The following is a 26072-nucleotide window of genomic DNA, read 5'->3' as shown; positions in this document are numbered from 1 at the left end:
GACGCAGCCAAGAATGATTTTAAGTTCTTATTTTCCCAGCAAGGCAGCAGCTGGTGCCTGGCAGAAGGGGAAGAGTGCTGCCATGTCACTGAACAGCAGTCTTAGAGTAGCCACTGAGCCAGCAGCCTAAACATTCTTCCCTGGGCCAAAACGGGGCTGCAGGGAAAAGGTGGCAGCACAGCAAGCGTCAGCTGGAGAAAGCAGCAGAGGTCATGGTGGCATACCAGCAGGGGAACTGCTTCTCCAGATGAACCCAGTTAATTAAGACTAATAGGGCACAAGGCCAGCCTGAAGGGCTAAATACCCAAATTTTAGTTTATGAAGTCTCCCATGCAAAGAACCTCAACAACACCCTTCCTTTGCTTCCTGCCACCTATATCCTACACGCCATCAAACCTTGATCATAATATCTGATAAATGTCTTCACACATTCCTTCCATCCAATGTTCTTTGTCACAACTTTTACTCAGACCTTAAGACATTTAATCTAGACTCTCCTTAACAGCCTACTAACAGATTTCTGTGTACAAAAATCATCAGTCTAAACTCCATATTCTTGGATTTTATTTGTCTATAGAAATTGAGCAATGTCATGTCACCTCCATTCTACCTACTTAAGGAAGGTGCCTTTAGTTGTTTTCACCTATTAAAAACCACCCTGAGTGGTGGATTCCTCCTAAGAAGCTAAGAGGTGACAGATGATATGATATTAGAATGGCCCCCAGATGCCAGTCTAATGAGAATTCTGTTAATCCATTAGCTCCTTAAGATAATAGCATGTGTTATCAATGGTTCCTGCTATAGGACAGTGACAGGCAGTGACTTTCTTCTTAGTGACTAGAGTCCCTTCTCAAAAAATCTGCTTCCCTGACCATTTCTGTGGGTAGATTTTATACTTCCAGTCTTCAACCTCCTCTGCTTTGTTTTTTTTTTTGCGGTACACGGGCCTCTCACTGTTGTGGCCTCTCCCGTTGCGGAGCACAGGCTCCGGACGTGCAGGCTCAGCAGCCATGGCTCATGGGCCTAGCCGCTCCACGGCATGTGGGATCTTCCCAGAGCAGGGCACGAACCCGTGTCCCTTGCATTGGCAGGCAGACTCTCAACCACTGCGCCACCAGGGAAGCCCTCCTCTGTTTTTATCTGACTGCACTTCCACTCCAGCGAATGACTTCAGTTTTCTATTGGGATAGCAGCTTAGTTGCTTAAGGACAAGTTCTCTTTAATCTTTTGGTCCTCCCCTGCTAAAGTTTGAAAACTTTGTTTTTGTTTTTTTGGTTTTTGTTTAGTTATCAGAAGTTTGGTCAACACCTAACCCTTTCAAAACTCCTTTATGAAACCTGGTTTCTTCAGACCCCAGGAATTACTGTCCATGTCTGCTTTTAGGTCCCCACTGTAACATTATTCAACTTATTTATTCTTCTCCCATGAACTTTTCAGGATGGTCTTTTGATCTATGGAAACTAGGATGGTGACTGACACGTAGTAGCTCCTTAGTATTTAATAAGTTATAAAGAAACTGATATAGTGCCCATCGCATCACAGTTTTCACTAAGTGGTGTCTCTTAGGTATATGAATAAATGCATGAACAAATGAATGAATAAACAAACATAGATGTTGGATGTTTTCATCACAGGATAAAATGCATAAACTGCTAGAATTTCCAAGGGAGACCTGGTGGGTGGTACATTTTAAAATCAGTAGTAGGAGCTACTTTTTTTTTTAAATTTTATTTATTTATTCTTGGCTGTGTTGGGTCTTCACTGCTATGAGCGGGCTTTCTCTAGTTGTGGCAAGCAGGGGTTACTCTTTGTTGAGGTGCGCAGGCTTCTCATTGCGGTGGCTTCTCTTGTTGCGGAGCATGGGCTGTAGGTGCGTGGACTTCAGTAGTTGTGGCTCGCGGGTTCAGTAGTTGTGGCTCGCTAGCTCTAGAGCACAGACTCAGTAGTTGTGGCACACAGGCTTAGTTGCTCTGTGGCATGTGAGATCTTCCCGGTCCAGGGATTGAACCCATGTCCCCTGAATTGGCAGGTGGATTCTTAACCACTGTGCCCCCAGGGAAGCAAGGAACTAGTTCTTTCTGATGTCTAAAGGAAAAGAGAAAATGATCAGTCAACTTGAAAAGCAAATACTTTGCATAATTATTTTATTAATATTATGAGTGATGCTGGGCCCATTTGTTGTAAAGTGACAACCATTTCACAGAAATTGCTTGGGGCCAGTTTGGGGATGAAAAGTGCTTCTTTTCAATGTGTGCTTTCATGTGCCATCCACAGGGGCAAGGGAGAGACAAAGAGCTAACTTAGATCCTGTTTAGAATAATCAGTCCATTATTACATACTCCAGCCTCTTTCCCTGAAAGCCTTGAGGCACGGGACTGACTACACAAAGAGTACACGACCATAATGCATAATCAACAACTGGCCCAAAGTTAAAATGCTTCCAAAGGATGAATCTATGAAAGCCACAGGAAGACGCAGTCACAGTGCCCAGCTCATGAGGCCCCAAGAAATGGGGAAAAGGCAAACATTTCGGTGAAGGCAAAGACAACTGCAGCCCTAATGAACCTCAGAGAATCTTGCCTTTGCCTTTCTAGCACCTTCACTCTGACTCTCAGGGTCTTGCCTTGAGAATTCACTTTATTTTTTACTCTTTACTTAATTTGGCTACCTGACTCTCAATTTTGCAATTCCCATCATGACCTCTGACTCTAGTCCCCAGCCAATTCCTGTCTAACACCATGGTCTTTGCTCTTAGAACTCAGACACCGGGTTCAGCTATCTAGCTTTTGCCCGTTTCAGGACATCAGCTCTCCCACACTCCTCTTTCCCCCACTTTGACTTCATCTGAAACTTGACACCAAAGGCAAGTAATTTCAGCATTTTCTTCCTCTCAACTCCTGATGGTTTACTATCTGTCAAAAAATAATAATAATTCTTTAGATCTGAGAAAGCAGAATTCTACTGAGAAGAGGGAAATCACTAGAGCCCAGAATAGGTCAAAGAATGTGTGAAAGGAAGTAAGAGATAGAAAAATAATGTTTCCGTTAATTAATTTATACCCTACTGTTCTCTAAAATAAAGTTAAAGGCATTTTGAGATACAAAAATTTATAACAAGGTTAGAAAAACCGGCAAAGAAAAGACCAGTTAGAACTCTTGGATCAAGTTACCAATTTGAGTGATGTTCAAAATGTATTATCATAAAACCTGATACATTTGCCAGAGGTTAAGCACAAATCTGGCCTTCAGCTTATCCTATACAATCTTTTATTCTACTTTTATGACTTTACTCTACATAATAAAAATTTGCTATTTTATTATATTGTCACCATAATAAAATTGTTGAAAGTCCCATCGTGTTCCATTTTATGGTATCACTGGCACGAATCTCACTTTTTCTTCCGTTTTTCATTTTCTTCATCATCCATGGGATAATACGAAAGAGACTGACTGGAATAATCTTGGGCTATTGGTAATAAGGCAAGGTCCAGTTGAAGTCTGACTCAAAGAAACTTTCACCAAGACTATGTGAATCCCAATACCAGAGTCTTCTACCATCTCTTTTCTGCTCCTTTTTTCCATTGCTATGGAAACCCATGTAATTAAGTGGAGGAAAGGTCCCAGAAACTATCTTGTTCTGGTACCTTAGATGGTTCTTTGTGATTCCAAGATTTACAGTGCCACCAATTATGTTCAGCTTTGTGTTTTGAACAGCTCAAATTACATATAGTTCATATATATATATCTGCGGGAATGTTTATCTATGAGAAAAAAAATAAGAATGGAAAAATAGCTGAGACTGCAGAAAGCATGAAACCAGGAGCAGAAAAATATTATAAAAATCTAGGCATCTGACACTACTCTGCCTTGAGGAGATACTGCCAGGTTCCTACAGATGCTGGCACTGGGGAGAATGGTGTGGCTGTTACTGAGTTTCCGAATGATTATTGAAATTCCTCAGAATTTCAGTGTACTACCATTCCCTTAACATTCTTCTGTGGTTAGACATGCTGGTGATCCCCAAATTCCTGCCCTTATAAATACATCTATATACACATCTTTACTCATGAAAGGTTTTCCACATTAAGATATTTTCTTTGAGAGAGATTCTTAGTGGAATGAAGAGCTTCAGCTCCACATTCAGATTTCCTCTTCTTAATCTTATCTCCACCATTCATTAGCTGTGGGGCTGTAGACAAGTTACTTTACTTCTCTCTGTCACAAATTTCCTCTTTTTCAAAATTAGGATAATGCTAGCAGCCAATGCTATGGGGTAAGTTATGAAATGTAGTTAATATAATATCTAGAAAGGGCCTAGAAATGTAACTGATACATAATAAATGCTCAATAAACACTGTATATAATTTCCTCCAGTGGAAGTTAAACTATGTTTTTTCAGTTATCTGTGAACCCCCAAGCCCACATGCTAAGCCTTCGTCTTATTTGTACCTTCAGATCACAGAACAGTGCTCGCTGTATAGCAGGTACTCAAATAAGCTCCATGAGGGCAGGGACCTTCTGTGCTGTTGACTGCTGAATATCCAGAGCCTGTAACAGTACCTGACACCCAATGGCACACAGTACACTTTTGCCGAATGTATAACTCTTTGCAGAACTAAATGTAAGTCATTTGAAACTCGTGAGGACCTGAGCAGGAAATAGTTCATCATTTTTGCTGTTGTGGCTTGGAATGCTTGGAGTATGAGACTGGAGACAAGTTAAGTGTTCAGTGTCTGCGTGTGTGGCAGGGGCAGGGAGGAAGGAAGGGAGCTTTGTATAAGCAGGGAGTGCAAGCTGGGGACTCAAGGAAGAGGCAGAACATGCCCAGAACAGAAGGCTGCAGGATTGCATTGGGAAGTGAAGTGGGAGCCCAGGAGACCCCAAACTCCTGGGAATGGGGTGGGTGTGGAGAGAAGAGGGCAGGAGGAAAAAGGCAGGTAGAGTTGCCAGAAAAGCAGACTTTGCTTCTTTCCACTAAGACAGCCAAAAGAAAGGAATAAAGTTCTTCTCCAGAGCAGTTGCTGACACGGTCAAGCTGTGAAAATGATTAATTAGGTAGTTTTCATTAAATTGAGGGACCACGGCACAGTGGAAAGAATAAGATGCCAGGGTTGGTTACAGCCAACAGACTTGATGTACAGTTCGGTCTGTGCCACTCACCAGTACGTGACTCAACACCGAACCTCAAGTTTCCTGATCCTCAGAAAAGGCCAATACAGCGTCACTTACGGGGTTGTGGTGAGGGTTAAAACTTCCCCGAGACAGGGCGCTTGAAGCTTCTCTGTTTAGCGCCTGGCACCTAGTGGGTCCTTAATAAACGGTAACTAGTTGTGTTGAAATTAATCACAGTAATCAGGCCTCACAATAAAAACTGACATAGGGCTTATCAAACGAATTCTCTCCACCGCATGAAAGAAACATGAGAACAAGCCCAAATTAGCTTCCTATTTTCCAGCAGCAAGCAGAGGAGACTGCTGAAGGTCACAGCAGCCATCTCGTAGAGAAAGAAAATGACATGGAACACTGGGTCCCTGCTCATCGGCAATGAATGCCCACCCAATTAAGCAGATTAAACATTCACTCCGTGTGATGAGAAAGCCCCATGCAGCTGAGCTAGGCCGCCTTCTCTGCTTCCTAGTCCAGAGTCTCTGTTAAATCACCCTTCCTTTCCCTTCCACAGTCACGAAATAATTGGCACTTGTTTAATGCCAAATCTACATTTGTTTTGCATGGGAACAAAATTTGCTTGCAAACAGCTCTGTGTGTGAGCAAATGGGCGTTTGTGCTGGTAAATAAAATAGACATGCAGTTTTCTAGTTTGCAGATGTATTATTCAACAAAACAAGCAGAAATGGCCTTTAGTTTTCAGTTATTCCTAAGTACTTAGGAACAAATTGTAGCAGAAAAGCCCTTTTTATTTTTGTCATTTATGCCTGTTCCTGAGGTTTGCACATTTGTCCTAGATGCATATGTTATCAGAACTGACTAGAATTTCAAAACTTTTAGATTACATCTCTTTGATGAAGCAATTTAGAGATTTAACAAATATTTGCTGAGCACCTACTATGTGCTGGTTTGTAGGGATTCAGAGATGAAGTCACAGTGCCTGCCTTTGGGGGATCTTGCAAGTCACAGAGACTGATCTGTAAATGGAATAGGACAATAAAATAAAAGAATTACCCTGAGAGAGTGCTATGTGACAAGTTAGGGAGCAAAAAAACCAGAATCATTATTTCTGCCTGCACAGTTGGAAGAGATGGTATTTGATTTTAGCAGTGAAAGCAAAGAAAGAAATGGGTTTCCCAGGCTAAGGGAAAAGCATGGGGAGTTGTGAGAATCCAGGATTTTGGAGGGCGTTTAGTGAGGGGGATTTCATGTGTCTGGAAATGGGTAGTGGGAGGATATGAAGCTGCATTTTGAAGGGCCTTGAAAGCTGTGTCAAGGATTTGGACTTTATCAGTGCTTCTGTAACTTCAATATGCATGTGGATTACCTGGGGATTTTGTTAAAATGTTCATTTAATTCTGTAGATTTGGGATGGAGCTGGAGATGCTGCATTTTTTACAAGCCCCTAAGAAGTGGAATGCTGGTAAATACTTAACAGCTGGCTCTGGGGCCAGGGATCAGAAGGGCATTTTCCAATTCCCATGGTATAATTACTCCCACCATGGCCTATTTCAAGCTGTCAGCATCATGCCAGTGAAGGTGATGTTGGAAAGAGATGTGTACAATTGGCTTTTTGAAGCCTGTGCAAGCTGGCAATAGGACACCACGTCCCCAAGGTGTTGCCCAACCTTGCTGGCCCAAGGATCCCTCTTTGAATAGGAAGACTCTAGTACACTGGTTCTCAGCCTTGGCTGCCATGGGAATTACTGTGGGATTTTTTGAAGCTCAGGAAGGAGAAATACAGAAAACAAGCTCCTCCAAGCCCCAATTCACATATTCAGCAAGTATATTAAGACACAGTGGCAAAATGGTCAGAGTAGCTTTATATTTTCCCCTGTTCCTTTTTGTTCCCTTTTGTGTTTCCCCTTTCTCACTCCACGTGTGTAGAGCCCTTATCCAGTGCTCATTTTGCTGACAAATATTGTTTTTTCTTCTTCTTCTAAGAGCCCATAAATTCTATTTTCCTTAAACTTTTTTTCTGTTTCCAGTCCTCTTAAGGAAAAAGAAAACCTTTATTTCTCCACTTCAGACTCTGGCTGCATATTGGTCAGGTATGGAACAATCAACTCTGTTTCAGTAGGTATTATTATAATATAAGCATTATAAGGCCAACAGAGCAGGAGATGATTGTCATTGAAAAGATATTTTATTATACTCACAGATCCCAAAAGAGGGAGTGCACATCACGCTATGGAAGGCCATATGAGAAAGGCCTGGTGTCGGTTATAAGGCAGAGAGGCGGGCATGATGAGCGTGAGCTTTTATTGTGGGAATGAAAAGACAAGGCAGAGTAAGCAGGTTTAGGATTGGCTAGTTTGAATATTTTCAGTGGGTTCTGGAGCATGGCGGCTGTTCCTGGTTATCTGGTACCTTCCTCTGGGGTGATTAGGGCCGGTAGATAGTGGCTCAGAGACTAAGAGCCCAAAAAGGAAGGCAGCTGGGGGTGTGGACTCCGGATTGTTTGGTTTATATTTGAAAAGCACGTCCCCAGGAGGAGAATTTCTCTGGAGGAGGAGGTGGGGGGTTGACCAGGAAGTCAGGAGGTCAAGGTAGACTGACACAGACTTATTATCAGGTTGTCCAGAATAAGGCATGTCCAACACATGCCTGCAGGACAGATGTTAAAGCACCAAGTTTACAGACACTAGAAACACAGTTACTACAAACTCAGAGTGAGATATACTTTACTTACAACCCCTTTACCTTGAATTTTAAGAGTAGATACATTTTAACACCAATGACTCTCTAGAGTCTTTAATATGGTATTATCAGCTTTTATCCTATTATTCAATTCAACAAAACTCTGAGTACCTGCTACTTGCCAGAGGGAGCCATGAGTGCTGAAGCTGGGGAAGGAGACGTGCCAGGAACAGGGAGTGATGGAGGAAGAATGAATATAACACAGTTTTGGCCACCCTACTCCTTGCTACCTAATGGGAGAGACCAACATGCAAACAGCTACCTGGAAAGCAAGGCAGAATAAATTGAGGCTTACAGAATCTAGAAGAAGAAGATATAACAGGTAATCCCTATGGGATGCTGACTGTCTCAGCTCATCTTTGACAAGAACTGTGTGGAAGACAATTAAAAGTGGAAATCACTCACACTCCCCAGAAATGCAAATTTTCTGTGGTGTTGATTGAAAGGAGGATAATTTTCTCAGTATATCAGCCCTCCAAGTAGTATGCAGGGTGTTTTTGTTCTGAAAATTAAAGAGTTTAACTTGTAATTTTGTCTAGAGTGAAGGCTACTTCTTCAGCTTAAGAGTCAGCTGCTGGAATGTTGGAGGACAGTTTGGATCCGTTAGAATATGTTGGCAGAAAATAACAGAAAAACTGCCTGGTGGTAGTTTAACCCATAAAGATATGCATTGGTCCAAAGGTGAGTGGTCCCAGCGTTGATTTGGTATTTGTGGCAGATGGAAAAATGGGTATAATTCTTTGTAGCTCCTTCCAAGAGACTGAGCCTTTATCACCTCTTGAGTCTGGATTGCCTTGTCGCCTTCTTGAACTAATAGAATGCAGCAGAAGAACTGTTGGACAAGTTTTGAGACTAGGCTTCAGGAGACTTTATGCACTTCCACTTTTACTCTTGTACTCCAACTAACCATAATATTCCTGGACTAACTTACAGGAGGTGAGACACTATGTGAGTAGAAACGGGCCATTCTAGCTGTGTACTCTCCCCACCCCTGCCTACCAACCAACTCTCAACTGACCTGGCAGCTGACCATGGATGCACGAATCAGACCAGCTGAGTCCTGAAGACCCACTCAGCTCAGCCAGCCCAAACTGCCCCCTATAGAATCTTGAGCTAAATAAATGGTTATTGTTTTAAGCAATATTTTTGGAGTAACAAGAGCTAGCAGATACAGCACCTTCATGATGTCACCAGGAAGCAGGTTCTTTCTGCTTTTCTCTCCTGCCATCAACTGTGTATCATTAGCAGTAGCTCCATTATGGCTAAAGGATGGCCACTGAAACTCGAAGCGTCACATTCTTATACTATAGCACCACAAGATAAAGGAAGGAAAAGAGGAAAAAAAAAGCCTCTCTTACTGGTCCAGCATTTTACCAGCAGCATAAGCTCTCTCAGACAGCTCCTAGCTGATTTCACTCTGTGTCTCACTGGCTGTGACAGATTCACGCAGCCTCCCTAGACAATCCCTGGCAAATGAGATAGTGTATATAAAGTCATTACATATTTATATGATGTTTGGATCAATTATGATTATTTTATTTTTTATTTTTTCTGTTTTTGCCTCTCCTCGCCTCTGGCAATAGAGGACAGGATCAAGTTTTCTGGACAGGATCAAGTTCAGTCTAGAAAAGTTATAGAATGAAGTGAGTTTTGCAGGTGGAAAGAAATGTTATTTAGTAAATTGGCTATCAGTGAGAGGAAGGCCTTCTGATGTCAAAGAGAGAGAAAACTAAGTTGTGAGAATATACACAGTAAATTAATCATAAAATTTAAGAAAGCTTATATAAAATGAAAGTCAAGTGAGAAGAGAAATAGCTACAAAGTTGTGGAAATTGGAACTTTATATGTTTGGCATTGGCATATGATTGGTTTGGCATATGACTGGCATTTAATTTCAAAGCAAAAACACATTTGCTATTAGGAGGATTTCTAAATATGCTAGATGAGTTGACCCAGGCCTCATAGTGAAGCATCTGACACTTTGGAAGTCACCTCAAGCATCTGATTTGTTCACAGACATCTGTAGAGAGAGTGTGAGTGTGCACTTTTAGGTCCCGAAAGTTTGGGAGAAGGGTATTTTATGTGCCAAGCAATCCAGCAGAGAACATCCAGCTCATAAGACCATTAATTTGTTTGGTACCTTTAAAGTTATCATTCTGGTAAAAGAAAATCTATACAATCACAACAAAGTTACTTGTTTTCTTATAGTAATATCCTTGAGAAGCAGATAATCTGAAAAAGGCAAAAATGTCGCGTTATTAAAGGAACAACTTATAATTGGGATTCCAATAACTTGCAACTGAGGTGTAGTTATTTTCTGTAAGAAGCTATCAAAACAAGTTTTCTATCACCTGTGGAGCATAATCAAATACTTGGGAGGCAAAGGAAACTCGCAAGAGCATACACTTTATCTTGTTTGGGTTGAAATGAATATTCCCCTACTGAATGCTTTTAGACAATCTGCCACCCTACTGTGAAATATAGGCACAACCAGTAGATTGCATTTATAATACGAAATTTAAAGTAATTTGACTGTGATTGAAAAACAAATAAAACAAGGAGCTCAACTCTTGAGAGGACTTGAGAGGCTGTGATGATATGTCTTTAATACTTGGATTGCATGTAGGAAAAATTAAACTTGTTCTGTGCCCAATGCTTGGTGCTTTTTTTAAGGAAGGATGGAGAAAGGTAAAGAGGGAAAAAGGGAAGGAGGGAGAAAAAAAGAAAATACAAATATGAATAATTGAAGAAAGTGTGGGTCTGGAAGTCAAAACAAAGTTTCAAGAACACAAATCTGGGCTCCTCATAAGGAACAATTTATAATGAAATTCAAGTCTTGGCCTCAGTGGGAACAGGTTGCCTGGGGAAGTCAAGGGATGCATGCCACTTGAAGTGTTCAAGGAAAAGGTACATGGTCACTTGTTAGGAGTGTTGTAAGTAATTCTCATGTAATAGATGAGGTTTGGATAAAGTGATATTTAATATCCTTTCTAACTCTGAGATGATCTGAGTTACAACATATACAATATTGATTAACTTAGTTACCAGGGCCAGACCTAGTCAAAACTATGGATGAGCTGACAGCATTTCCCCCCCAAATTCCTACTTCTTCCTTTCTCTATATCAGTCACTTTATTTCAGTGTCCCCTTTCTTCTCTGTACCAGTTCTCCCTGTCCCCTATCCCATAGCAATACAGTCACAATCACTGTCTCCAAAGCAAGCAAGAAGAGCAACCTAATTAACTCACTGTATTTTTGTGCTATAGACACAACCCAGTGATTTTCCCCACCAGATAAATTCCCATTCTCGAAGGACCATAGAGGAAATGCAATGCTTAGAGCAAAGGTATAAGAGAATCACTGAGGATGGTGTTCCAGACATCAACCTTCCAGACATATGGCTCTGCTTGCAAAAGATACCTCCTTTCTACCCCTCAAGGCGTGTGGTTGACTACCCACACTTGAAGTTTGCCCTGTCAAAAACGGAAGACTCTTTGGCAGTCATACAGAAGCTGCTGCTGCTGAGAACTTTGACTTTTGTTGTACAAATGGCATTAACAGCATAATTACCCCTACCTTGTTTCAGGTAGACAATTATGACTCCAGTATCTATTGGTATAGGTAATTGGGGCTTGATTTATACTTGCTGACACAATTAATAAAGTATAAAAATTCACAGACAAGAGTGATCCATATGCCACCCAGCTTCTTGGAAAAGGAGCGTTTATTCAGATTCTTTGTAGATCTGCCCTAACCATACATAAATAGTAACATTTTCCCAGATACTTATGACCATGTGTGAGAAGAATACACGTTCGCTCAGGAACATGTAAATGAAACCCACCCCAGTGTCTTAGCCAAATCTCATCAGCTCTTGCCTGGACGCCTAAAGTAAACTCCTAACTGCTGTCTCATTCTTCTGCAATCCAGTCCCTCAGTGCCTCCAATCACCTCACTAGAACACACCGGATCACGTCACTTTCTGCCTACAAACTTCCAATGTCACCCTATGGCCAGAAGAATCAAGTCCAGACCCCCTAGCCTGCGGCACATAAAGGTATCATAGAAATACTATTTTCCTGACAAGTCCCAATTGTAAAATATCCTCCCTATTGTTATTATAATTTCCCAGAAATGTCAACAACTACCAGTTGGACTCTTGTTCCTGCAGCAGCACAGAAAAAAACTTTTGTTAAGCCGTGGGTCCCTATTATTTTTAGGAAGTTTGATCACAGTAATTAAAACAGAATAAAAGCCCTTTCTCATTTCCTGCCAATACCACTTCTTTCACCTACATATATACCAAATAGTGGAGGCATTCTTCACTCCTCTGCTAAAAATAAATTAATTAATGATGATGATGATGATAATAATAATGAGAAATGTCTCTTTGCTTTTATCATTAGAGTAAAATCCAGAAATGCCAACATCCCACAGGGTCTTGCATGATCTACTTCCTTTTCATTCTCCGCCTAGCCTGAGTTCCAACCACACTCATCTTTCACTTCCTCAAACCCTCCACATTTTTCTCTGCTCCTGACCTCTCCCCAAACACCTTCTCCCTAATATAGGTCAGGCTATTTCTAACTCATCCTTTGGAACTCAGGCTAAATACCGCTTCCTCAGAGCTGTCTTCTCTACAGCTCATTTAGATGTCCTGCAGGTTTCCTTGAAAGTACTTATTACCATTTAAAATTCTAATGGAATTTGTCAGATCATTTGTGCTTACCTCCTCCTGTATGAGGACAAGTTTCAAGTCTATACCCAATTCATAATCCCTAAGAGGAACCTATATATATATATGTATTTTTTTAACATCTTTATTGGAGTATAATTGCTTTACAATGGTGTGTTTCTGCTTTATAACAAAGTGAATGAGCTATACATATACATATATCCCCAAATCTCCTCCCTCTATATTTTTGAATGAAAAATGATTAGATGCTGAAGAATGAACTGTAATTCAAAGCCAGAACTGTGAACACCCCACCATTTTTTTTTTCTTTGCTTGATTTAGATATGCTTCAGTCTTTTTTAAAATTGGATATATACCACAAAAACTCTCTTAAAACTGAGGAGTTTTAAGAAATTTCCTGGGGAAATCGTTGAGGCTTCCATGCCTAAACAAGCCTAATTACTTAATATAACTTAACTAAGATTTCCATAAAATGTCATCCATTAAATCACTCTATAAATAGGTTCAATAATAATGATATTTTTGAAATCAATTTGTGTAGCTATGTATAAACAGAGTACAAATAGTTTATATTTTAGATATGTTAGGGTTGAGCATTTAAATATATCATATGGCAAACCCCAGATATATCCTTAGAGTTGTACAGAAATTTTATTACAATATAGCTGTATTCCTTGTTTTAGTTCTCTAATGAATAGAATTGGGATGGAGGAAAGATGAATAACTGGCACTCAAACTTCAAGCTATGGTGCTGAGATTATAATACCTACCTTACAGTGTTATGGGAATTAATTAAAATAATACTGGAAATGCCTACAAAATGCTGTTGCTTAGCAGGCATGTACTAAATAGCAGCTACTATTATTATTTATCATGTTGTTATTATCACCATGCCTCTTAAAACCATATGTGAACAGTGTTATTATGGAGCTAATAATCGAAGAGCAATGAATTATTTTCTGCGATGGTCATTTTTGTGCAATTGCAAAAACTTGAAAAGCTCCCCATTGCCAGTGACTCCCCATTGCCAATTGGATAAACTCCCAGTTTTCTAGCAGGACTTTCCAAATCCTTTACAAACAATGGTCAAAGAACATGAAAACAGAAGAGAAAACACAAAAGGTCAATAAACATTGAATTTATATTTGGCATCACCGGTATCCAAAGAAATATAAATTAAAACAATGGTATGCTATGTTTCACTATCAAATTAACAAAGCTAATTTTTGATAATTTTGTGATAACATTTACAGTGGGTAAAGATACAATAAAAGAGAGACATTTACATTATCTCTTGCAGAAGAATAATTCATTAAAATAATTTTGAAAAAATTAATAATGTGTATCAGGACCCTTAAAACTATTCTTATTTTTTACCCAATGGTTCCACTTTTGACAATAATAATTGTTAATATTTGAGCCAACTACTGTGCTAAGTGCCTCATTTACATTTTCTGATGAATAAAGCCTAGGAAAATAATCCAAAAGTTAGAAAAAATATTTATGCAAAAAATGGTCTTTACAGAACTGTTTATAATGTCAAAAACTTTTTTAAAAAATCCATCAGCCAAGGAACAGTTTCATTCATTGTAGTAGATTACAATGCAACTATTGAAACTACAATTATGAAGAAGGGGTAATACAGAATTATGTATTAGTTATAATGTTATTTGGAAAAAAAACAATATATAGAATTGTGTGCAAGATTTGATTTCAACAAAAAAAATTCTTTAAAGCATGGGAGAAAGCCTGGAAATAAACACAACACATCAAAATATTAGCAATGATTTCTACCACATGATGAGATTATGAATGATTTAAAATTTTTTTCCCTTTATACTTTTCTAAATTTTCTATTTTTACAGTAAGTTTGTATCAATATTTTTGCGATTAGAAAAAAAAAACATAAAATTCCCTAACCAAATCCAATACACCTTTCAACAATAGCTTTCATCATTCATTCCAGACCACTGTTTTAGATTCATCTTATGCCAAGCCTCCACACTCACCCATTCTGAACCTGATATAGATGCTCTGCTTTTATATCCCACCGTGCCTTCCCAAGTATAAAATTGCCTTTATGGTGTTCCCTTTTTCCTCCATGACTCACCCTTTGAACCCCTCCATTTCCTCCATGACTCATCCTTTGAACCCCTACCCCCAAATGTCTTCTTCTCAAATAAACCTTCCTCTCAGGTAGTAAAGCTAGGCTCTTCCTGTGAGAGCTTAGTGCTCCTTAAACACACCTCCAGCATAGCACTCGTCACTCCATGTTATGCTACAATTTGTTAACTTGTCCACCTCAAAACAGTCAGCAATCTTTTCCTGGCTCCCTAGCACCCAGCACAGTGCCAGGCATGTTTGCTGGACAGATAGACAGATGGGCAGGTGGATGAATGGTTAGAAGGACATATGGAGAATAATGTTATATTAAGCTCAAAGCCACTTCGCAGCACAGACACTGACTGGAGAGAGTCACAAAGGTCTTTGAAAGAAGAATAAGGGAGGTACAGAGCATCTAATACTACTTGGTTAAATATATCAGTACCAATTTTGGCAAAGTAAAAGGAAATTAAGACAAATTCCCTCCATTAAAAAAATAGGATACTTTTTTAAAAAGTCATGGAAAAAGAACATAACCCCCAAGTTTTTGTATTTATGAGTTTGAGTTGCAGGTTTCATTTCATATGTTGGCTTTTGGGATAGGATTCACAGCTTTGCTCTAAGTTTTTAATGTGAGTTTTGAAGCTGTTTAAGGGGCTTCAAGCAGAGGCCGGTCTTGAAATAACTTCGGACCAGAAGACTGGGAGATAAAGCATTTCTTTGAGTGTGATGCAGACAGCGATACTTTTCATAATATCCAAATATTATTTTTCATCAAACCTGTGGAAAATTTTCAACCTGCCCTAATTTTTACCAATGAATCTAATAGACCTGGATTAAACTGCAGGGAAGATAAGAACATAAATTTCATTCCTTTCATTTCTTGTAATATTAGGGTTTGTATTCTTTCCAGCTGTAATAACCTCTAGACTTCAACAAAACTGAAAACCTTTGAATAGCCTTTCACAACCTTTCAGTGGAGTAATGAAGTTTTAAGTGCTCACCGGGGATTTTTCAGTTCAGAAAAATCTAAGCAGCAGTAGATATTAAAATCGAACGTTTACTTCAACCCTTTTACAGCCTAATGGGTTTTTCTGACCATGTAATTTTTAAAAGGTTGGGTTTCATTTATTAATATAGTGTACACATGCTGGAAACCTTTATTCTTTAAGGTCTCTGATGAGAGTCTTACGGTTAAACCTTGGTTGAAAGCCAGAGGGATCAGCGGGGACAAGGAAAACAGAAACCTACAAGAGGACTTGCGAGGGCTGCCCCAAGCAGGTTGTTTTGGGTTTAGAAAATGGGGAAAAGTCTTCTCTTTATGACTTAAACACCACAGGAAGTGAAAAACAAATGCAGGATGGAGAGCCCCTGTGTTCACATAATTATGAGTGTGTGAGTCACTGGAGTTCACACAGTTACTCACAACCAAAAGGTCTGCCTAGGAAATCCAGCTATTCGCTAAGCTGATGGGAGGGTACTGTTCTCTGGAGCTGCTCTACCAGGGACCAGTGGGAGGATGTTTGAAAACCAAGGAGAAACTGCAGGGTGAGCAACAGGCAGGCCCACACTTAAGCAGAGAGGATGGGATTTGGAAAGATTCCATTTTACACACTGTATGCTGAAACCAGTATGCAGAGAAAGCCTGCATGAACTCCAACCAAGTGGTAATAAAAAAACAAATGCCACTTCTCATATGCATAATGCCTCCATGCAGTTGACGGAGATTTGCAAGATATGTACACTAGAGTGGAAAGGGGCAGGATTTATTTCCATTGACTAGGATGTAGTAAAGCTACTCTCAGGTTTATATATTATCCAGTGTGCTCTTTTAAATTATAAAATAAAAGTGCCACTTGAGGATGTAATTGAAAATAATATTGTAAAGTAAAGGAGCTTGGGGGTCATAAGAATAGATAGTTTGCGTGTTTTTCATCTTCACATTTCACAAATAGATGGTTTTGTTCTCGTATGTATATGTGGCTCCCAAATTGGAATCTTGCCTTAATAGATAAGGCAATTTCAGAAAACAGAGAGAGTGTACTGAATTATCCCTGTAACAGTTTTATAATGGTATCAGCATTCATCATAACTACCACATGAGAGGTATTTATGGTTTTTCAGAGAAATGAAAAAATTCAGATAGGCAAAAGCAAAGCCGAAATCTCTTATAATTGCAATGGCCATAGGCAAAAAGTCAGTATTTGGGCTATAACTTTTCAGTAGATTCTATTTAACATTATGTCCTGAAGATTTTTTTTATATATCCCCTTCTATATTAATTACATAACACTGCTTTGATTGTTCTGCTGTAAAATTTTGATAAGGGCCCAAATAAGAATCATTAGAAACCGTGCCTCATTCTTGCAAAAGCTTTCATTTGAATGATTAACCCCGATATCTCAATCAAGATCTTGTCCTGTTTCTCTAGCTGCCTTGGTGGACCTCCATTTTGGGCTACCATAAACCGTATGGTATAATCAGTTCTTCCAAACATCTGTCACATAGGTGCCTGTGGAGCCACTCCAATCATTTACGCTATCATGCCCAGTTTATTGTCATTAACCTACTAATCTCCTGTATCTTTTCTCTCCTACTTTCAAATATTACCCCTTGATGCCTGATTGATAACTAATTCATTTCATCATTGAGTCACTCAGTAAGTATGTATTGTATGCTGACTATGTACCAGGCAATGTGCTTGACACTGGGGATGTGAAACAAAATTGCATCCTTCTTTACTCAATGAAGTTACCAGTCTACTGGGAAATAAGAATACTAACCCAACAATTACAAAATGATCATCAGAATCAGTAGGAACTTAGAACAAGAAACACCTTGGCCTTTCTGAAAGACTCAGGAAAGATTTCATCTTTCAAAAATATTAATATTTTTATGTCACATCCACATGAAGAGAATTCTTAACTGCCTTCTACAGCGTAAAGTGCAAAGCCCTCAGTTTGGCTTCATGACTCTATAAAATCAAACCCCCTCCAATCTGTCTAATCCTGCCTCTCATTTCTCTGTACACACTCTTCACTCCAGCTAACTCACTTCCCATCTATAACTGTTGTTGATCATGCTCTTTCCTCACCCAGAATACCTTCCCCAATCCCTTCTGATTCTCCAATCCTAACTACTTATCCAGGCCCATTTCTTTCATTCAGACTCCCTGACATGCCAACTAATATTGATCTTCCTCTGCTTTGGCCTTCCAAAGCAATTATTATAATGTTTCCCGTTTTAGTAAATATTGTGTGTGTGTGTCCTACATCCCTAAATAATAGATTGTTGGATCCTGGAGAAATGATTTCTTTATATCCTCAGTACATGGCACAGCATTATGTATGTCATATAATCTAAAAAAATGCTGTGTTACCAGAAGAGTGAATAAGTAATTGCACAAACTGTTTAACTATATACCATATAACTATGGTATATAGCTCTTCATTATTCATTTAGTTCATTTAGGATTATATCAAATGATATGATACTTCCCAACTACTTAGAGAGACTCAGGGAGACTCACAGTCAAGGAGCATAACTTGAATTCACTGAGCATTTGAAAAATATAAAATGAGTGCCTACTGTGAAGTGTCAGTCACCACACTAAGTATTAGGTAGTCACTGGTAGGCAAGACTGCCATGATGCCTGCCCTCCCTGGGCATACAACAGTCTTTGATGTGATAAATGCTCCATCCAGAGAGACATGCGATGTGAAGGGAATGCATGGTGCTGAGCAGAATCTAACATACTCTAGGAGGTCAGCAAAAGTTTCCCAGAGGCAATGAAAAAAATAATAAATTAAATATGTCCTGAAGGATAATAAGAATCAACAAAGTAAAGAGACAATGGTAGAGGAAACAGCAAGCACAAAGGCTGGTGGGCAAAATGAGTGTGTCATATCTGAGGACTTAGAAAATATCCAATACAGCTAGAACACAAAATGAGAGGAACGAAAGATGGAGCTAAGGAGGTAGGTGAAGATGAGATCATGCTAAAAACCTTGGAATTGACCCTAAGGGTGTTGGGAGCCTTTTAAGGATTTTAACGAAAGCGGATCGTATGAGATCTGTCTCTAGAATGTTCATTAGGCAAGGTGGAGGATGGAATGGAGGAGACCAAGGAAGGAGTCAAGGAGATTAGTTGAGAGGCTGTTGCTTTAGTCCAGGAGGAAGCTGATGATAGGCTAAAGTTGACTACTGTAGATGACATTGAATTGGAAGTTAAAGAACTATGTAGGAGAAAGAATGGAGAGGATGCGGTATCAGGACCTAAAAATCACATAGTTATTGGACTTGGAAAACACAGTGGTTCTGGAATCAGGTAGACATCGTTCAAGTTTTGGTTTTTGTTCTCCGGGTGACTTGGGCTGAGTTATTTTGCCCTTTCTAGACCAGTTTCCTTGTTTATAAGATGGTGATTATAGCTGGCTCATGGAAGCTGAAACAAGGGTGACTTCAGTAAGAGAATATAGACAAACCTACTTCACACAGGGTTTAGTGCATAAGAAATGCTCAGAATTGTTAGTCCTTTTTCTTTCTTTTCTCCTCCACATGTGAGAAAACTATGTCATCAGGAAAGGTACCCGTTCTCTAGCAAAATCTTACCTTGATACAGCCTTTTATTGGAAATCTTTCTAGGGCGACTATTTTGCTCTGTTCTATGTTGCATGATGGCAGGGGCTTATGAACAATTAAACAGGTCAAGTGTTATTGACAAATACATTGGTATATGGCAGGAGAGAAGAATGGAAGAGATGGAGGAAAGCTCAGAGAGAGGGAAATGGAAAAATAGGGAAATTAAAAGAAAAAGCATGAGTTTAGAGGGTGCATAGAATTTATCACCTGGATGCTTTCTTCACTTCTATCATAAATTTATACAAGAAGAGGATTTGCTTTGGGGAAGATTGAAAATTTGCAAGGGTGCAAGCTTCTAGCAGCATGCAAAGAAAAATATTCTTTTAGTGCAACTGTTTTATGGCCTAACCCAGATGGAGCATATGTTTACATTTGAAGGATTATTTCCAGCATTTATCACTCTAGTAAAAATGTTAATTCCACATACATTTTCCAGTTTTACGTTTCAGATCAGTAATTTAAACCTTGTGGCAAAATGGTGAAATTACCAGAGTGACTTCATTAATCTTTTATTCCAGTGATTAACTGCAGCTTTCTTTTGGTGATTTTCACTGGACTCTTTGTCACTCTCTTCTTACTCTCTGTCCTGTGTAGCTTTGAACTTTCCTGACTATATTGGTTGTTCCAGTGTCCCTTTCTTTGGGGAATGTTTAGATCTCTAGCTTTCCATAAAAAGCCACTTCAGCCCATAAAGTTCAAGCATGCCCATGATTTAGAATCAGAGTGTTCCTCTCCCCTATACCTGGTGGACACATGACCCAAGCTGGTTCAAATAGAGTCTTCCTCAGGAGCTTGACCAGAGCCATAAGGAAAGAGGTGCTCATTTCTATGGGATTGGAAGTTGAAAGGACAAGTCAACCACAGGAAGAGTTTCCTGCCTGAAACTGAAGCCAATAGGGGAGAAAGGAAAGCTTACAACTAGAGAGAACAAGACAAGCCTTGCTGATATTCTCTGAGTACCTGGATCCAGACACACCTGAATCCATCGATCTCTCCTATGGTTGAGTTATATGAACCATAAGGTCCCTTGCTTTTCGCTGAGGCTTCTTTGTGTTGGCTTTCCATCACAACTACAACAATCTGACCCCACTTTCATATTCAGTAATACCTAAATGCTTATATATTGATAAAAATACTTGCTAAGAGACATCTAGAACTGTTTTACTAGAATTCTATCTAGATCAACCCTTTAGCCCAGTTTTATATTAAATCTTTCTCAGAAATGTCAATTTGACAGAACTTCTAATAAAGATGCTTTCACTTAACATAAGCAATTACAAAATAATATTTGTTACTTTATAGATTCAGGATGTTTAAGAAGCTGTGAAGCTTATTGGAAAGAAAACACACTTTGAAGACAGACCTGGAGTAATATCCTACATCGGCCACCTAATAGTTGTATGATTTTTCACATGTATTAATAGCTATGCTGAGCCTCAAACTTCTCATAAATAAAGGGGGAGTGATAACGTATCAACACTTTGGGGAAGATTAAATGAAATTACATTTATAAAGTACTAACTTCACAACAAGGATATACTTAGAGTGTATTATGCTAAGTGAAATAAGTCAGACAGAGAAAGACAAATACAGGATGATATCACTTATATGTGGAATCTAAAAAACACAACAAACCAGTGAATATAACAAAAAAGAAACAGACTCCCAGATATAGAGGACAAACTAGTGGTTACCAGTGGGGAGAGGGAGAGGAGGAGAGGCAAGATAAGGGTAGGTGGTTAAGAGGTACAAACTACTATGTATAAAATAAATAAGCTACAAGGATATATTGAATAACACAGGGAATATAGCCAACATTTTATAAGTATAAATGGAATATAACCTTTAAAATTTTTGAATCTCTATGCTGAAACCGACAAAATATTGTACATCAGCTATGCCTCAATTAAAAAAAAAAAAAGTACTGACTCCTAGAGGGAAAAGAAAAGGGTTTTGTTCACTGTTACATTCCTAGGCCCTAGAACAGTGTCTGGCACACATTACTATTTGCATCAAACAGAAATATCTGGTACCTCGCGAGTGTTCATTATATGATAACTAGGATGATGGTGTAATAATGATGATGATGTACCCGTGGGCTAGCAAACTGAGTCACTCATGGGAAAGAAAGTGAGCTGGTAACCTCATAGGAAAGCTGTTGAAGCTATTCCCCTATCCAAAGCGGACTCCTGACATTATGGAAGCTGACAAATAAGTGGCTTACTAGAATACTTCTTTATAACCCAGAACGTAAATGAAGGCCATACTTTTTTTCATTAATATTAATGAGTAATAGTGAGCATGCACTGAGTACTATGCTAGGTGCTAGCAATGTGATGAAGAGTAGCAACAGTAGCATTAAGAGTAACAACTAAGTTTTCTGAGTATTCTCTTTGTGCCAGGTACTCCTCTGAGCACTTTACATGTTTTAGCTCACTCATTCTCACAAAAGCTCTATGTCATTGGTGCTACTAATATCATCACAAGTCTACAAATAAGGAAACTGGGGCATAGAGCATTTAGATAACTTGTCCAAGGGTAGACAACTGAATCTGAACCCTGTTGCTCTGGTTCTAGGACCCACAGTCTGCTACATTTTCATATCTTCTTTTTTAAAAAATTTTTAATTGAAGTATAGTGGATTTACAATATTATATTAGTTTCAGGTGTATAACAGTGATTCAAAAGTTTTATAGATTGTATTCCATTTAAAGTTATTACAAAATATTGGCTGTATTCCCTGTGCTATGCAATACATCCTTGTAGCTTATGTATTTTATGCATAGTAATTTTCACCTCTTAATCCCCTACCCATATCTTGCCCCTCTCCCCTCACTCTCCCCACTGGTAACCCCTAGTTTGTTCTCTATAATATTCAGATCTTCTTAAAGAGCAACCAGAATGTGAGGACCAGAGTGTGCGGTCTAATAGTAGACATGAGGTGGCTAGTGTGCAACGGAACGGTGTTCTCTTTGTCCTAAAGAATGAATAAAACATGGAAAAGTATATCTGAACTCAAATTGAGTTTTCTCAGCTCAAAGACAAGGCCAGATCTAGAAACAATGTGAAGGTGTTTTCAAGATCGTCTTCTCCTCCCTGCAAGGCCTTTCCAACCAGCTCTGGCTTCCTTGGACATAAAGGTCTAGGAATTATTCTTCCTTCCTCTCTTTTTCCTTATCCCTATCACATGTCTTTCTGTTACTGAATACTTATTCCTTGAATAGTTTTTACTTAATTCTTGTGAGAGAGATTGGAGACACAAATTCACACAGGTGTTGAGGATTAATCATCATTCCATGGTCTTTCCCTAAAGTAATGAATCTTATTTCTTCCCACTTAAACTACTAAAGAGTTCTCTAACTGTTCTTCCAGACTTCAGTCTCTGCTCCTTTATTTTGGACACAGCCGAAAGGCTAAGCTTTTCCAATGCTGCTTTGAGTGACTTTCCTATTCCAAAATCTATGGCTGCCCACTTACAATAGAAAACAATTCAAATTCCTTAAACCAGAATTTGATACTCTCAACATCTGCGTCAGCCTACCTTTCGGATGTGTTTTCTGCCATGACTTCACACCTGTTTTACTGTTTCTTATGCACATCCACGTGCTCCAGCCTCCTCACTGTTTCCTATACTCTTCCCGAAACCTGGAGTCTTCTTCTCATCTTTTTCACTCATTTCACCCATTTACATTTTTTGAGCCTTTGCTTCAGGCCGCTCATATTCTAGGCCCTGGGAATACAGCATTAATCAAGTGGGACAAGATATCTACTTCCATGGAGCTTTTATTCTAATGAGTGAAAAGAGTAAATAAATAAACACAACAATTTCACAGAGTGATAAGTGCTCTGAAGACAATAAAACAGAGTGATGTGATAGAAAGTGAGTGGGATGTGTCATTTCACTGAGTGTTCAGGGAAAGATATTTCTGAGTGGTTGATGTTTGATCTCAAACTAAATATCCAGAAGGAGCCCAGCCACGTGAAGATCAGAGAGTTCCAGGGAGAGAGCTCAGCAAGTACCCCCAATATTCAAATATTATCCACTTTCGAAGGCCTAGTTCAGATGCAGCCTCAGCCTCAAACTTTTTCTTATCTTCCCACCTGAATTTCAGCCCATAATACTTTTTCTTTGCAGTGCTTACTACTTTATATCTTGGATGTTAGCTATTTATGCACAAGTCTTTCTACCCTATTAGAATTTCCAATTCTTCAAAATCTGCTCTTCTTTTTATCACCTCCTGTACTTAATGCAATATTAATCCAGACACTCAAACATTTCGTGAATAAGAGAATAAAGGAAGGAAGGAATGAGCAAAGGAAAAATGGTGGAATTTTATTTCACTTGTGGAAGGAATGCAGAAGACAGACAGTAGGGATACAGAGTCTTGGAGTGCCTCAAAAAGTGCCACAAAATCTGCGAATGAGACTGGTTCTTCTAATAGGAGAATAGAATCCTCCAATTTCATTTGGCCCATTTTGGAGGAAGTTCGAAATAAATTTTGTGTTTCCGATGAGTGTTTTAAGCTTCTGTCTTTCACAGGGTATGTTGAGTTGTTCTGATGGGGGCAGACTCCAAAGCCATAGGGAAATTCTCCAAAGATCAACAGTCTGGATCCTGGGCATACTTGAATGAATTTAATCGTATACAGCTGGAGGTAACTGTAGCACCAGTTTCTTAGTAAAGTTGGTATTCATTGAAAGTGACAAGCCTGACAACTTCATTAACGGCATTGACATTAAGCAACACTGACTGTGTCTTACAGTTAAATAGGAAAGGAAAACTTACAATTTTGGTACATTTTAATCAAACTCCACTGGTAGTCCGTGTCAGATCTGTCCTTGTCATTTTGTGCTCTGTTTTTTCAGCGTGCTCTTCCTTCAAGTGTTGCTGGGGAGATGCTCCTCTCCCAGCCCTCTCTCTGCATAGTAACCAAGGGAGGTTGAGGAGGAGATGCTGCATAGTGTTCACAATAGATTAGCTGTGAGCTCTCTCTCTCTCTGGCATGCTACCTACCACTCAGTGTCCAACAGACAGTTGCTAACTTTCATCTATCTGTAGAATGCTCACAGCCAGGAAAAGATGCCTTAACACAGTGTTTATTACCTTTCTAGAACCACTTCTGCCTTCAGATATTCTCCTGTAGGCTGAAATGCCTTTGTTCTTGACTGAGAAGGAATCCTGAATAGAGAATTAGTTTCACTTCCCCAATTAACCTAAGAGAATAAATGTGGAGAAATATAGCAGGAAATATTCTATAAGATGGAGGAATGACACACTTAGTGTGTCATGTTTTAGCAACAAATGCAGTTCAAAGTTAAAAAAATAGTTGAATTTGATTCAAATGTCTGGTTGAAATCACATCTTTTTAAAGTGGTGCGAATATGTCTTTTAAAATACTATAATGGATTTTTTAGTGTTTCCATTTCCTATATTTACTTTATGTTTATGACAATATCACATTTAGTAAGAAATCACCATTTTGACATCTTTCTTTTGAAATGTCTTTATTTTGTACATTTATTTCTTGTCAATGTTTTGAATAACTTATCTCTTTGAATGAGTTCTCTAGGCTTGTGCTTGTGTGGTATTTAACAAGTAGCTCTTAAAGGGATGTTGTAAAATAATTTGACAACCAGACTTAATTTTTAAAGTTGCCCAATAAGATTTGTATGGAGTTTTAAGTTTTATTCTTCCTTGATTATATCTCTGTAGCAACCCAACATTTTTTTTTCCCTCAACACAGCAGTAACCTCTGACATTGAGCCCTGTCTGCCAAATCATATGCCCAAAATTGGTAGTAATGAATCCAGTTCTCAGGTGGAGTTGAGCTGTCACCTAATTTCCCTGAGACGGTGTCAGAGGGATAATGCCAATGTGTCCACAGTGACATAGTTGGGTCTGCACTCTTGGGATATGACACAATTTTAAGAATGTCCATGTCAAAAGGACAGTGTTTGGCCTCCATCAGGGAAAGACATGCTCCTATATAAAATATAAATTGTATGTTCAAATAAAACACATGAGAAGAAAATGTCTGTGTGAAATCTTTTTATGCCTTTGTGCATTTTTCCTCTTACCCTCTGAAGAGTTCCCACAGGGCCAGCACTAAGTTTCTCTTCATTAGAACCCAGATTTCAATTTAAATTTTAATTAGAATAGATGACTAGAATATTTACCATTCTCTGTAGTTTCTGCATGAAGCTAATCAGCATCTAGAAGCATGTCCTATGTTTTCATAAAAAGATTAGGATCTTATTCCACAAAGATTTACTGCTATCCATAAAATTATTTTATATCCACCATACCACTATTTTTGTCGGATGAATCATTTTTGAAAGAAAAATATTGTTTTTCCATTTATATAGTCACAAAACCCAGCAGAAAACTTGATTTTACATATGCCCAAAACTTTCATTTTTATAAGATCATAGCTTTACTAACACACATCCCATAAATCCCTGGACTTTCCCCCAGTATTTCAAGTGTAATTTTGAATATTGTAATAATTTCTGCAAACTAAAAGGAAATGTTAGCAAGCACCCAATACATGCTATTCTATAACCCAAACTGGTTCCATGATAATAAATACAGATCTGAGTGATCATGTTTAATGACTATGAAATCAACACTTACATTTTTGCACCTTACAGTTTACAGAACAATAGCACTTATTCATTCATTCATGTAACAAGTAACTACTGACCTACTCTGGGTCAGGGACTGTTCTAGATTGGGAGGGTGGGAGGCAGATTCAGCAATAAATAGG

The 26072-nt window shown here is 38.9% G+C and overlaps 1 long non-coding RNA gene across 1 annotated transcript in view; it reads right to left on the bottom strand.

Moving 5' to 3' along the window:
• Window positions 1-1688: 1688 nt before the first annotated feature.
• The window catches only part of LOC109552922 (uncharacterized), a 617019-nt gene continuing 592635 nt past the window's right edge, over window positions 1689-26072 (bottom strand). The window contains exons 12-13 of the long non-coding RNA XR_012324243.1: window positions 6064-6142; window positions 1689-2085 (exon numbers count right to left, since the gene is read on the bottom strand). This is a non-coding gene — a long non-coding RNA (uncharacterized lncRNA). The remainder of the gene's footprint in view (window positions 2086-6063; window positions 6143-26072) is intronic.

This window comes from Tursiops truncatus, chromosome 11, assembly GCF_011762595.2.
Source record: "Tursiops truncatus isolate mTurTru1 chromosome 11, mTurTru1.mat.Y, whole genome shotgun sequence".
NCBI lineage: Eukaryota > Metazoa > Chordata > Mammalia > Artiodactyla > Delphinidae > Tursiops > Tursiops truncatus.
The sequence above is the reverse complement of the archived record's forward strand: the minus strand, read 5'-3'. Positions and strand labels throughout refer to the sequence as shown.